We start from the raw sequence: 12132 nt of genomic DNA, 5'->3' as shown, positions 1-12132 counted from the left end.
TAGGTTAAAGACCTTGAACTTGCAGTGTCAGAAGTATGAGAAACTGATGGTTCACAGCAGAACATTAAGAAATATGAAAACCGTACTTCCCTAAGCAAGAGGTTTACCTTCTTCATATCACGTTGTTAGGAGAATTCAAAGTTGTAAAGCTAAGACCATGGGAAGTACTGGGTTGGGGGTGGGGACATGCTTGCAAATGAATCAATGAAACCCCTTGTAAATAGTTACATTTTCTAAATCCAAAACAAATGAACAAACAAAAACTTACATTGACATAAAAATCTTATATCAATAATAGAGAATATCAACAGCATTCTACATATTTTAAATGAGTAAAAATTAAATTCTCTATATTTTTAACTGTTTGCTTTCTAAAAACGGTGCAAGATCTCCCTCCCCTGTATTTTCAGTGAGATGTTTAGAAATCCATTCCGCAGACAGACTGCGCTCCCCTCACTTCCCACAGTCAGTCTAATCCAATACCCATGGCCTTTCTGGTTTTATCACTGAGTGACTTGGTATTTGTGTAGATGCAATCTGAACATTTTGAAGTTGTGAAAAAATAATATATCTAAGTGAATCCATGAATACTTGAATTTTCCGTAAGACCACTTCAAGCTGATGAGTAGGATAACCAGCCTTCCATTTTGGCAAGGAACTGAGGGATTTCCCTGGCTGCAGGACTGTCTAAAACCCAGAGAGTCCTGGGAAAACACGCAGGGTTGGTCACTGAGTCCCTCCCTCCCCCACAAGAATCCCTAACTCCCTGTTTGGTGACACGTGCTTGCTCTCATGTGGCCAGAAGGGGTCTGTGTGCCATGTGGGAGGCAGGAGACCAATGTGCTGAAAGGAGACACCAAGCATTATTTCAAGACCACAAACTCTTCTATTATCTTCCTCCTGTTCCATTGGCCTCTTACTGTAGGGTAGTGAAGCACCCACACAGGGTTAACCCCTAAAACCCCTGTCCGTTTTTATTCACCACCACTGTTTCTTTGAGGAGGCTGTTCTGGCATGTTTGGGCTCAGAGACGTCTCCTTTTGTTTTTTTCTGTTTGCTTTTGTTTGTTTGTTTTGTCTTGTGGCAAGTGTCCTAAGGCCTCTTCCCTTCTCAAACCACATTTCTTTTCTCCTTTCATCCTCAGATAAGAGAAACTGAAATCAAGCACATGCCTTAACTATCAGGCCCAAACACTTCATGATTAAAGAATTTTAACCATCTCAAAACAAAATGGGTGCTTTGCTCTTTAGAAACGGAGAACCCTGCCTGACCAGCTGCTTCTGCCCTTTGACCATGGGAGCCAAATCTTTATCAGGAAGAAACTCTGCTTTCTTCTTCATTCCACCATGTGCTTTGCTTAGAGCCAGTTTTTAAATGATCAACAGATGAAAAGTCACATTCTTGAGGGAGAACAGAAAAGCAGTTTGTACAATGGATTGAAGAAATGAGTTTTATCTGTATGAAATCCTCAATCCATGTGTGTTGGTTTGATGAATAAACGAAGACAAAGCAGGTTTCTTTAATGATGAGAAAGTTTCTAATCGCCTTCACTAAAATGTTGCAAAGATGCATATTGCAGCCCTAGGTGTAAAGCTCTGGATCAAGACCGTAGGGTATATAAGTACAAGTAAAGCAAGACTCTCGTCATAATAATAAGCTATAATCGCTTAGTAGAAGGTGGTAAGATGAGGAAAGAAAATTACAGAGCAGAGGTAAGACCAGAAGAAGTTACTTCAGGGTACCTTTTCCACAACCACATGGTGAGTCAATCCAACCATAAAATAGAAAGGTGTTGAACATTTGGAGGGAGGACGAGAGGGCAAAAAAAGTGGAGTGAATAAATTCTACAGATCCTGTGTAAAACAGAGTGAGTGCCTGTTTCTAAGGAGAATATGGTAGCTCATATTTTGGTTACTTTTAAAAGTTATTTCCAGATTTCTTGTGACCGAGTCTCTATACAGAGTCCATTCAAAAGAAACATGAATGTGTCTTTTGAAGCCTTGAAGATTATTGTTATTGGTATTTTTAAAGAGCCAGTCTAGACACACCCCACCTTACAGAAAGCATCCCAGAAATCCTCCTTGGCCATAGTTATTTTCTCCAAAGCTCTGTATTTATGGTGGCGCCTAAAAAAATCTCTTTTACTCACTCTGGTCCTTGCAGTGGTCCCACTCCTCCTTCACCCCACGGTCTTTTCCCCAGCTGTAAGCTACTGTCAGAATTCCCGTCCTTAATTGCCAGCTTGCCAGGCTGCTCTAGGATTCTGGAGAACTTTGTTCTTTCCCTATCCTGGTCCTTCTCGCTTCCCACAGCGCAGACTTTGTAGAGTCCTCTGGGACGTGTTGTTGATCCTTACCTCTGACCGTTGAAAAAAGACTGTGAAACATTTCTGGCAACCACATATTTCCACTTTGTTCTACATTCATTGCTGGTTGGATATAATTCTCTCTGGGGACAGCCTGGGTAGCTGGGGACAGGTGAGGCTCAACTTAGAGTAGAAGTGCAGTGGAGGTAAGGGATGAATCCAGGCTGGTGTTCCTTTGGGTCAATCTGCTAGATTGATGAAACCCTGAATTCGTCTATGTTAAGATTTGATCTTGTTGAATGGCATCCTAAACAAATCTTGTTTTTTCTCCGTGAGGCCAGTGTTAGAGCCCTCATGTTCAAGTTAATTCTTCGTGGCTTCCCACTATCCTCATTCTGTTATCTTGGGCCTTATAGAATGTAGTCCTTTCCCTTCACCTTAAAGCTTGATGTAGTTGACTCTAGAACGGTCTGTGGGACTTGTGTGCTAGTGCTCGCATGCTTTGGCTCAGTAGCTGCGCTTAGTATCTGCATAGGAGCCTGTGCCAAAGAAACGGTTAGAGATGCAGGCAAGTATTTATTTATACCTAATTTAGATTTACTTACAATAGTGAAAAGATGGATACAACCTAAATGTCCCCAAATCAAGAAATGGCTAAAATTTTTTGATAACTTATATGATGAAATATCATGTATTTGTCAGAATTCTGATATCAGAGAATATTTAATGACACAAAGTATTTCTAATTTAGTTTTAACTAAAACACAAGTACGAAAAGTCTATTTGAAGTATGATATCAATTTTGTGTGTGTGTGTATATATAGGTACATGTGTGTCTACATACAACACACACACAATTTGGTCGCCCTGGATAGTAGAAATATAAATATTTATTTATCTTTCTGCATTTTATCATGAACATGTTTATTTTATAATCATAAGCAAATAAATATTATTTGTAAATAAATCAAAAAGAGTAGTTCTTAGCAGAGTAACTGACAAAAAAGGAAGCTGGAACAATCTAAATGGTTAACAATATGGGAGGGTTGCATAAGTGAAGGTGCATTCGTCTATCCCATGCCCCTAAGGACTATACGTCCCACCCCTGGCTCCTGCCTCCTGAATGTTTAGGAATGTACTTGGTTTCTCAGGCCTGGAATCACTTCCGCCTGCTCCTCTGCCCTTTCATGGTGCTGCTGCTGGTGATGATATGACCATCGACCTCTTACCTGCTCATACATGATTCTGCCGGCATTTCTTCCTTGTTTGGAGAACCCCACTCCTTCCACGCAGTTCAGTGGAGGTGTCTCTTGTGCAGCCCACTAGGTGTGGTCCCCAGACACAGCTTTGCCAATCAGATACTCTCTCCCCCTGATCGCGGTGATTGGTTCGGTGTAGGCAACCAGAATGCCCGCTGGTAATCTTCAGGAGCCTTTAGGAAACCTACTATCTCCATCTCTGGAATCAAGAGCTGTAAGCCAGAGCATCATGTGACCAGCTTTTTTTCAGGAAAATATCCCTCTTGTTCATATTGGAGAAAATGATGCCAGCACACACGAGCAGGGATGAGAGATGACAAATAAGAAAGTCGTAAAGACGTTGATTGAGCCTCTGTATTCAGTAGTGGTGAAACTTTATTTATTTTTTTACCTCAGTTAATAAATGTCTCTCTTTTACCCCTCCCTTCTCCTTTCCCATCTTTCCTTCTTATCTCTGTTTTTTATTGTTTTTTCTATTGTTGATTTTTTTCTTAACCTTCTTTGACAAAGCACTCTGTCACTTGTAACTGAAGGAGTTCTAACTCAAACAATTACCATCCCTTCGTCTGATGACTTGGCTTTTGCAAGAAACCACTTGGTTTTGCATGCCAAGCAAGTCTGGACTATTTCTAGAGAACCTCTTGATTTTGGGGCCATGGCCTTGTACAAGCCCTTTCCCTCTCTTTCTGGGCATTTTTCTTTCCGTATTGGCTGGAAATTTCTTTCCTCCCTACCAGTAAGAGAGTGAGATCAGACATATATCATTCAGCATTTTAGAGGCACTAAAAATTGTTTTGCAAAGCATTTTTAATGACATAGCAAAATACTTGTAATATATGCCCTCAATTATTTTAAATATGTAATAGCTAGTCATAGAAAATACTAGCAGGGCATATATCAAAATATAAACAGTGGTTATAATCTGAGCGATAAGATTATGGGTGATTTATATATTACATTTTCTAGTTTTATAAATGGTCATGCAATTATTTTGTGATTAGGAAATAATACAAGTTATTAATATAAATATATAAATTGTAGTACATTCATCTAAAGGGCAATTTTCCAGTCATTAGAAAGAATGTTTTGAAGACTTTCCAGGGACATTGAAAAATGCTCATAATAGAACAACTGGGAAGATAGACAAAACTATATATAGCACTGATCTCAATTGTGTGAATTACAGATGTGCAAATAGACGCATAGGAAATGACTAAAGAAATTGCTTCAAAATATGAATGGAAGTTATCTTTGAGTTGTAAGATCACAGTTAATTTTGATCTCTTCTTTATATGTGTTTGTGTTTTCCAACTTTCAAGATCAGAATTCTCCTTTTATAATCATAGTACAATAAAATATTACTCTGGTGGAGAAGAGGTCTGAAAAAGCAACTCTACTTCACTCCCACTCCTTTAATATAGGATACCTTTCTTCCTTTTCCAAGGTCAGGGGCTAAAGTCCCCTCTGTCTTTTCTGGAGGAAGTAGTAGATGGGGGTCCATTTACATTCTGAGCAGAGACCTAGGCCTTGGAGACATTCACCAGGGGTGACTCTGCTTTCTTACAGCCAAGTTCCCCTGCTTTATTTTCCAATTTAGTTACATACACACCACACACATACACACAGACACACACACACACGCGTTTGTTTACTTACAAATAATTAAAGCAGACTATCTCAGAAATGGAGGAGGTGAATCTGGAAATATAGCAAAAGAAAAATACATGTTTACGTAACATATTTTGAATGCAAGCCCCAAGTCCTGCACTGTGCTAAACACTTGGTGTACATTTTCTCATTTAATCTTTTCAAAATCCCTATGAAAAAGGTATCATCATTTCCCTTGAATAATAGATTAGCAAAATAGGGTCTCAGAGAGACATGAACTAACTTCCCCAACTTCACACAACCAACAAGTGGTAGAAGTGGAATTTGAACCGAGGCTATTTTACTCTAGGTCTTATGCTGTTAACCAATACGTATATGACAAACCGTGGTAATATATACCGTGAGTTTTGTCTTTGACATTTCCACTAACGTCTTCATAGTTGAAAATTCGTGAAACCCTTGCAAAGGGTGGTAAGGGAAAAGTTTTCTTCATTTGTACAAGATTCATAACTGATGTACAACAGAATAAAGACTTCTTGGGATCAAGGATTTTAAAATTAATTGTAGAAAAAGCTCAACTTATCTGCGGTTGATTGAAGCTCAGACTCTAAAAAACACAGTGTTCAGCAGTTAAGTGGGTACTTGCAGATATTTCTGCTCCTTCCATCTCCTGAATAGATCTGTGTAAGAAAAGAAGACAAGAAGTATGTTCTCTAAGGTGCTCTCTGGAAGGCTCTGAATACACTTCCAGTCGCCTCTCACTTTGTTCTGTGTTGCTGGGGTATGAAATAGTCTAAAGATCACCTCAGTTTTTGTTAGTTAGGGAGCAACAGTGAATTGAAGACTTACCCAGAAAAGTTATCTTGATTTTTCCAAAATTATTGCCAGTGTCATACTACTTCCTGAGGTCTCTGGTTGGAGCCACCTGGTTTTACTCTTTGACTCTTTCATATCCACGTCAGTGGCAAAGCTACCCGAAGAAGCAGGGAGAGGCAGTGGTCAGTGCAGGACCACAGAAGGAAGGTCAGAGAGGTGGGAGGACAACTGGGGGCCCCTCTAGGTGCATTGGAGACCAGAAGGGCAGATATTCAGTGGCGCTAAATGCTGACGATAGCTTAGGGGGTTACCGACTGAGGAAAAAAGGTTGGACTTGGCCATTTAGTAGCCTGTTTCTGGAGCAGATTCAGGAGAGAGGCAGGAATAGAAATCAGGTTGTACCATGGTTACGAGTGAATGGGAATTGAGAAGCTGAGTGAGCCCCAATATATTCTTCTTTTTTCTTTGGCAGTGAAGGGCAGGTGGGAAGTTTGAGCATGTCGCGGAGTTGAGGGAAAGTGTGCACACGTGTTTTTGTCTGGTGTGTGTGTGTGTGTGTGTGTGTGTGTGCACGCACATGCATGTGCGTGAGCCGAAAATGAGAAAGCCGAAAAAGTTTATAAATGGAGCAGGAGGCAACACAACAAGAGATAAGAGAAGGGAGAAGAGAGCTTACTCTGTTCCAGGTACAGTGCTAGGGCCTCACATTATTTGTTTCATTTAATGTGTACAGCAACCTTGGGAGGAAAGTGAAGCTCAGAGAAGGTGAGTAATTTCCCCAAGATCACACAACTATTGCTCTGGCAGATAAAACAGACAGATCTTTCTGACTTTAAAGACTATAAGTTCTATGCATGGAAGAAAGTGGAAAGAGAGAAGGATATTTAGTATACAAAGGTCGTAGAGGAGGTGGTTGGAGTTGGAATAAAAATGATGGGTTAGTAAGACAGAGGGACATACCTACCCCAGATGCAAAAGAAGATGGAATCAAAAAATATTGTAGAAGGGATTACAACTTAATTTTGTATTTTCTAGATAAAAATAGCCTAGGTAACTGGTGTAAATTGTCCAAATTGGTTCCTAGGAGAGACCACTGATGATTTCATTGACCTTCCAATGACAGATGTGTATTATCTTTTCTGTGTCTGGTTTTGATCACCCCCCAAATGATCTCAAATCATATGCTGTGCCATTGCATGACTGTGGACTCATACAGCTCTCCCTTTTACTAGAATTTCCTATCTTGTCTATATGTGAGATGTATGGAAATGGACACAACTAGTTTATTAGCAAACCAAATGAAATAAATACTGAGATGAATGAATTTTATTCGAGAATTTGGTCTTACGATTTTTGTATACTAAGTTATTGTTGGAGCGTGTGAAATAGAAGAATTTTTAAATAAAGACCCCTAATAATTAATTAGATGAGTAACAAATTACAACTGAGCTTTTGTATCATCTAAGCCGTTCCAGTTGAAATCTATGACCTACTTTATCTTATATTCTGTTGCCACAGTGCTTAGGTTAAACATGTAACTAAAGATTTATTTCCAGTGCAAGTCTGAATTTTTATTGTGCCCTGCAGTACTGCATGGATGATGCATGTGTGACAAGGCTCATATTTAGAAGATTCCAGGGGGAGTTTTGAGAGTTAAAGTATTATCACCCCCATCAGTGGTTATTAAGCTAATATATTTTCTGTAGATGTGTATCATTTTCTTAAAACAGTGACTTTACGAATATCCTTAGGCACAAAAGAAGCAGACTTTTCGATTGCTTCAGAAGCAGTCTCCAGTTTCCCCGAAAAGGAAAACAATATTTATCTTTGAAAGCATAAGCTTCGAGCTCAAAGACAAATCTTGTCCCTCAAATGTTTTAATGCCTCATTTGGTTTAAAAATCAATTCCATAGTAAAGTGTGCATTTTGAATTCTCAAGACCTTATCACTATAAAAAAATAATCCAGCTGGCAAACACCTCCTATCAATGGTGGGATTGTGTTTGGTGGCATGGAAAGAAGTGACCTGACCAAGTCTAAGGGCCAACATTCTGCAGCATTCTCTGCAAAAGGGCACATTTCTTGCTGAAAGGTAAAGTTTTTTTTCATTACATCTGTGGTATTGGAATTTGTAATAAGAAATATATATTTGGTCTTGGTCCACTTTTCCTGCACAGAGCTACAAAAACCCTTGGGATTTCCTAAGTGTAAAGAGTGAGAAGGTGTCTTTTGTTATGCTAATGAGTTCACTTTTGGAAAGCCCCTAGGTAATTTAAGGATGGGCGCTGGTTGCCAGGGGAACCAATCAGGATTAGGTGGTTGGAACTTTCATTCCCACCCTCTGACTTCCAGGGAGAGGAGAAAGGCTGGAGGTTGAATGGGTCAGAATTGATTGAATTTTTTAGACAAAAATTCAGTGTTGGTCAGCGTCCAAGGAAAATTGAGTTAATTGCTCAGTGGTGTGGAAAAAACACACAACCTTAAAATTTTTTTCTATATTACATGCATTTAAGTCTATGTAAATTTGGGAGTTTATGGGGCAGATTGAATCCCAAGCGTGTTGTGTTTGGTTTACGAGGTCTGACAATTAAGTTCAAGAACTTGTTGCAAAAATGTTGCTAACCTCTTTTGATATCAGAGGGATTATTTATTATGAATTTGTACCAATTGGACAAACCGTTAACCAAGTTTACTGTTTGGAAATGCTGAAAAGGCTGCGTGGAAGAGTTAGACGACCTGAACTTTTCACCAACAATTCATGGCTCTTGCATCACCACAATGCACCAGCTCACATGGCACTGTCTGTGAGGGAGTTTTTAGCCAGTAAACAAATAACTGTATTGTAACACCCTCCCTACTCACCTGATCTGGCCCCCAGTGACTTCTTTCTATACCCTAAGATAAAGGAAATATTGAAAGGAAGACATTTTGATGACATTCAGGACATCAAGGGTAATACGATTACAGCTCTGATGGTGATTCCAGAAAAAAAGAGTTCCAAAATTGCTTTGAAGGGTGGACTAGGCACTGGTGATTGTGCATAGCTTCCCAAGGGGAGTACTTCGAAGGTGACTGTAGTGATATTCAGCAATGAAGTATGGAGCACTTTTTCTAGAATGAGTTCACGAAGTTAATTGTCTGAACTCATTCACAATATTTATTGTTGATTCTATCTATTTAATCTATCTCAGTTTTGAGTGCCTTTTGGCAAAGGTGAGCTTTTCAGTTATATTGACCTCCTACTATCTCATGTCCTATACTGGGCACAATTCATTCATTGCAGTTATTATAGAAGGAAAATAATTGATTTCTTTCTACTCGACTCTGAACATATCTTTGGGTTTTTCCGCATTAAATGTGTGGAGTTTTCCACACATTTAATTTTTGGTGATCACTGACTGTGTAGCCTACAATTTAATTCAATTCTGAGACTAACTGCCAGGAGTTAGCACAAACCCCATATCTTAAGGGCTTAGTCCCACAAGACTGTCCCCCACTTCAGATGCAATTGCAAGTCCCAAGTTGTCATTTGTGCTCTGACCAACAGGCTATAAATTGACAGTTCTTACGGCCCCCTCCTTGGGTCTGATAATTTGCAAGAACATCTAACAAAACTCAGGAAAATGCTTTTGTTACTATTGCTGGTTTATTATAAAGGATACAACTATGGACAAAAAAGGGGCCCCTTAATAAATCTGACAAGTCTAGTGACCGAAAGTAACCTTACAGTGTGATCTGATAATAAATTCCTAATTCAGCAGGTCATGGTGGGTATAGCTTCCTTAGTAAAAAGTTAATCTTTACCTTAATCGAGCCCTATCCTCTTTTCTTATGCATCTAGGATAATGTACCTTTGAAATGCCAGGATAATCCTCTTTTCCAAATCCCTTGGAGGCATAACCAGAGCACCATGACCCCAAAACTCCTCATTGTTACCATGTTGCCCAAATACTATCACTAGTTACTGTAAATGTTAATTATTAACTATCCTGTAACTTCCAATGTGAAAGAAGTATATATCTCTCCATTTTACTTTTTATCTAATCTGAGAGAATTCCCCACTGCTTTCTCCTACCCCCTTAATAGATCACCAATGGATTTCATGTAACCTACCTGTCTACTCCTTTGATTCTAAATGTATGAAGAGAACTGCAAAACTGCTATTCTCTGGAGTAGTTTCTTGATCTTCTGAGATTGAGATGCTTCTGGGCATGTTTTCAGTTTGGCTCAATTAAACTCCAATTAAAAACTCTTATAAAATTTTTCTATAGGGTTGGGCTTTCTTTCATTGACACTTTACTAATCTGTACCTCAGTTTCTTCATCTGATAAATGGTGATCTAATGACACATATTGCTTAGTGTTGCTGCAAGGATTAAATTAGGTGATATACGTGAAGGGCTAAGCATAGAGCTTGACATATAAAAAAAATTCAATAAATTTTGGTTCTTATAATTATCATGATTATTTGGATACTTCCAAAGGTCTAGCATAGTACCTTTCAGGTAGTAGCTTTTCAATAAATATTTGAATGAATATGTGAACCAATGAATTAATCATACACCAGTGCCTAAAATATGTAGTTTGACAGAGTAAATCATCTTTCAGGTAGGACTTTAAAATATTATACCTAGAGACTAACGTGTTTCATCTTACAAAAACTTATTTCCATAATGAGATTTGCATTTCAAACGGGCTTTATAACGGGAACTTCCCTCCCCCACATAGCCCTGGATGAGTCATTTATTATTCTTCATAAGGTACCAGTGAAGAGCTAGCAGTGGTTTTCTTTATGGGCTAGGCAACTTGCAGTGTCTGCCACAGAAAGGTAAATTAATTTATAACTTGCCAGATTTCCTTCCACAAAGCTATCAGCAGTAGATGAAAGAAATTTGTTATCCATATCCCTGACAGCAATAAATACTATTGCTCTAAATTCCTTCTCTCTCTCTCTCTCTCTTTCTCTCTCTCTCTCTCCAATCTGATAAGTGTAAAGTGAGATAATGGAAATGTTAAGCCTGAATTTCACAGATTAGGAACAGGCTGGTACGGAATCAAGTCCATCTGGTTACTTCATGGAGTTGAACTATATTGAAATAGGCAAAATATATTGCAGATCTTTGTGTGGATATAAACTGTTGTCTATTCTTCCTTTTGTTTTTTAGCACATTTACTTTGCTTGTCCAATGTGCCATGGCCATATATATGCCATATATAAGTGATCCTTAGGTCTGGCTGCTTTTCAAAAGGAACAAGATATTTGATGTAAGAAAACACTGCTCCAGTATTTCACGTGTACACCTTCATTGTAACAATCACCAAAAACCCTTCTCTGATATAAGCATCATTGCTTACCATGTTTCTTTAACTTATCCCTATAAAATTTTTAAATACCTACTATTTTAGATTCTCCTCTGTTTCTATTTACTATCTTAGGTTTTTATTTTTGGTTTACAAAATGCATTAATTGTTTTCAGCTCCTTTTGATCACTTCAATTTTAACATTTTTATCTGCTTAACATTTCACACTTTTATCTTTCCTATTTTGTTTGTTTAAATATTTTTTCCTCAGGTATAATTTTTTTTTAACCATTATTATTTGTTATTTTCTTCTTCTTTTTCTTTTAAATACCCTGATGATTTTTTGCTCCCATTGGTATTATAGTTTTCTGATTGTATCTTTTATCTTCTTTTTATATACTTAGTTTACAAATAGTAACAGGAAATCTAGTTATTTTGACAGGGCCAAATGGTTTTTGCTGATGAATTGGTCATAGATGGAGAGAGAAAGAAAGGAATTAGTGTTGAAAGCTGGTATTTTAGCCAGAGTAAATGGATGAAAAAGGGAGTGATTTATTAAGACAGGAGTATGTTGGAAGAGAAAATAAGAGTTTCTTCTCCTATCAGCATCACCATATAAGAAAAAGTATTTTAACATTAAAAAAGATGTAAATGCAGATATATTTAAATGAATACTTTTAGTTTCTGAAAAATTCACTAGTCAATTTTTTAATTTCTCATTTTGCAGTGAATTGGTGAAAACTTCTGGCATTTGGGACTACTTGCTGTAGATAATGGAAGGATTTATAGTTCAGGAAAACTCTCTGTTGGACCTATATAGAGAATAGACTGAAAAGAACAATGCT

At 38.1% G+C, this 12132-nt stretch overlaps 1 protein-coding gene across 1 annotated transcript in view; it reads right to left on the bottom strand.

The window, feature by feature from the left end:
- The window catches only part of TIPARP (TCDD inducible poly(ADP-ribose) polymerase), a 116152-nt gene extending 112247 nt beyond the window's left edge, over positions 1–3905 (bottom strand). Inside the window, exon 1 of the mRNA XM_019731964.3 lies at positions 3535–3905. The gene's annotated coding sequence lies outside the window, so the exon portion shown is untranslated. The remainder of the gene's footprint in view (positions 1–3534) is intronic.
- Between the last annotated feature and the right edge of the window lie 8227 nt (positions 3906–12132).

Source organism: Rhinolophus sinicus, chromosome 17 (genome assembly GCF_057876585.1).
Source record: "Rhinolophus sinicus isolate RSI-liver-muscle chromosome 17, RSI-T2T, whole genome shotgun sequence".
NCBI lineage: Eukaryota > Metazoa > Chordata > Mammalia > Chiroptera > Rhinolophidae > Rhinolophus > Rhinolophus sinicus.
This window is presented reverse-complemented; position numbering and strand designations above follow the sequence as displayed.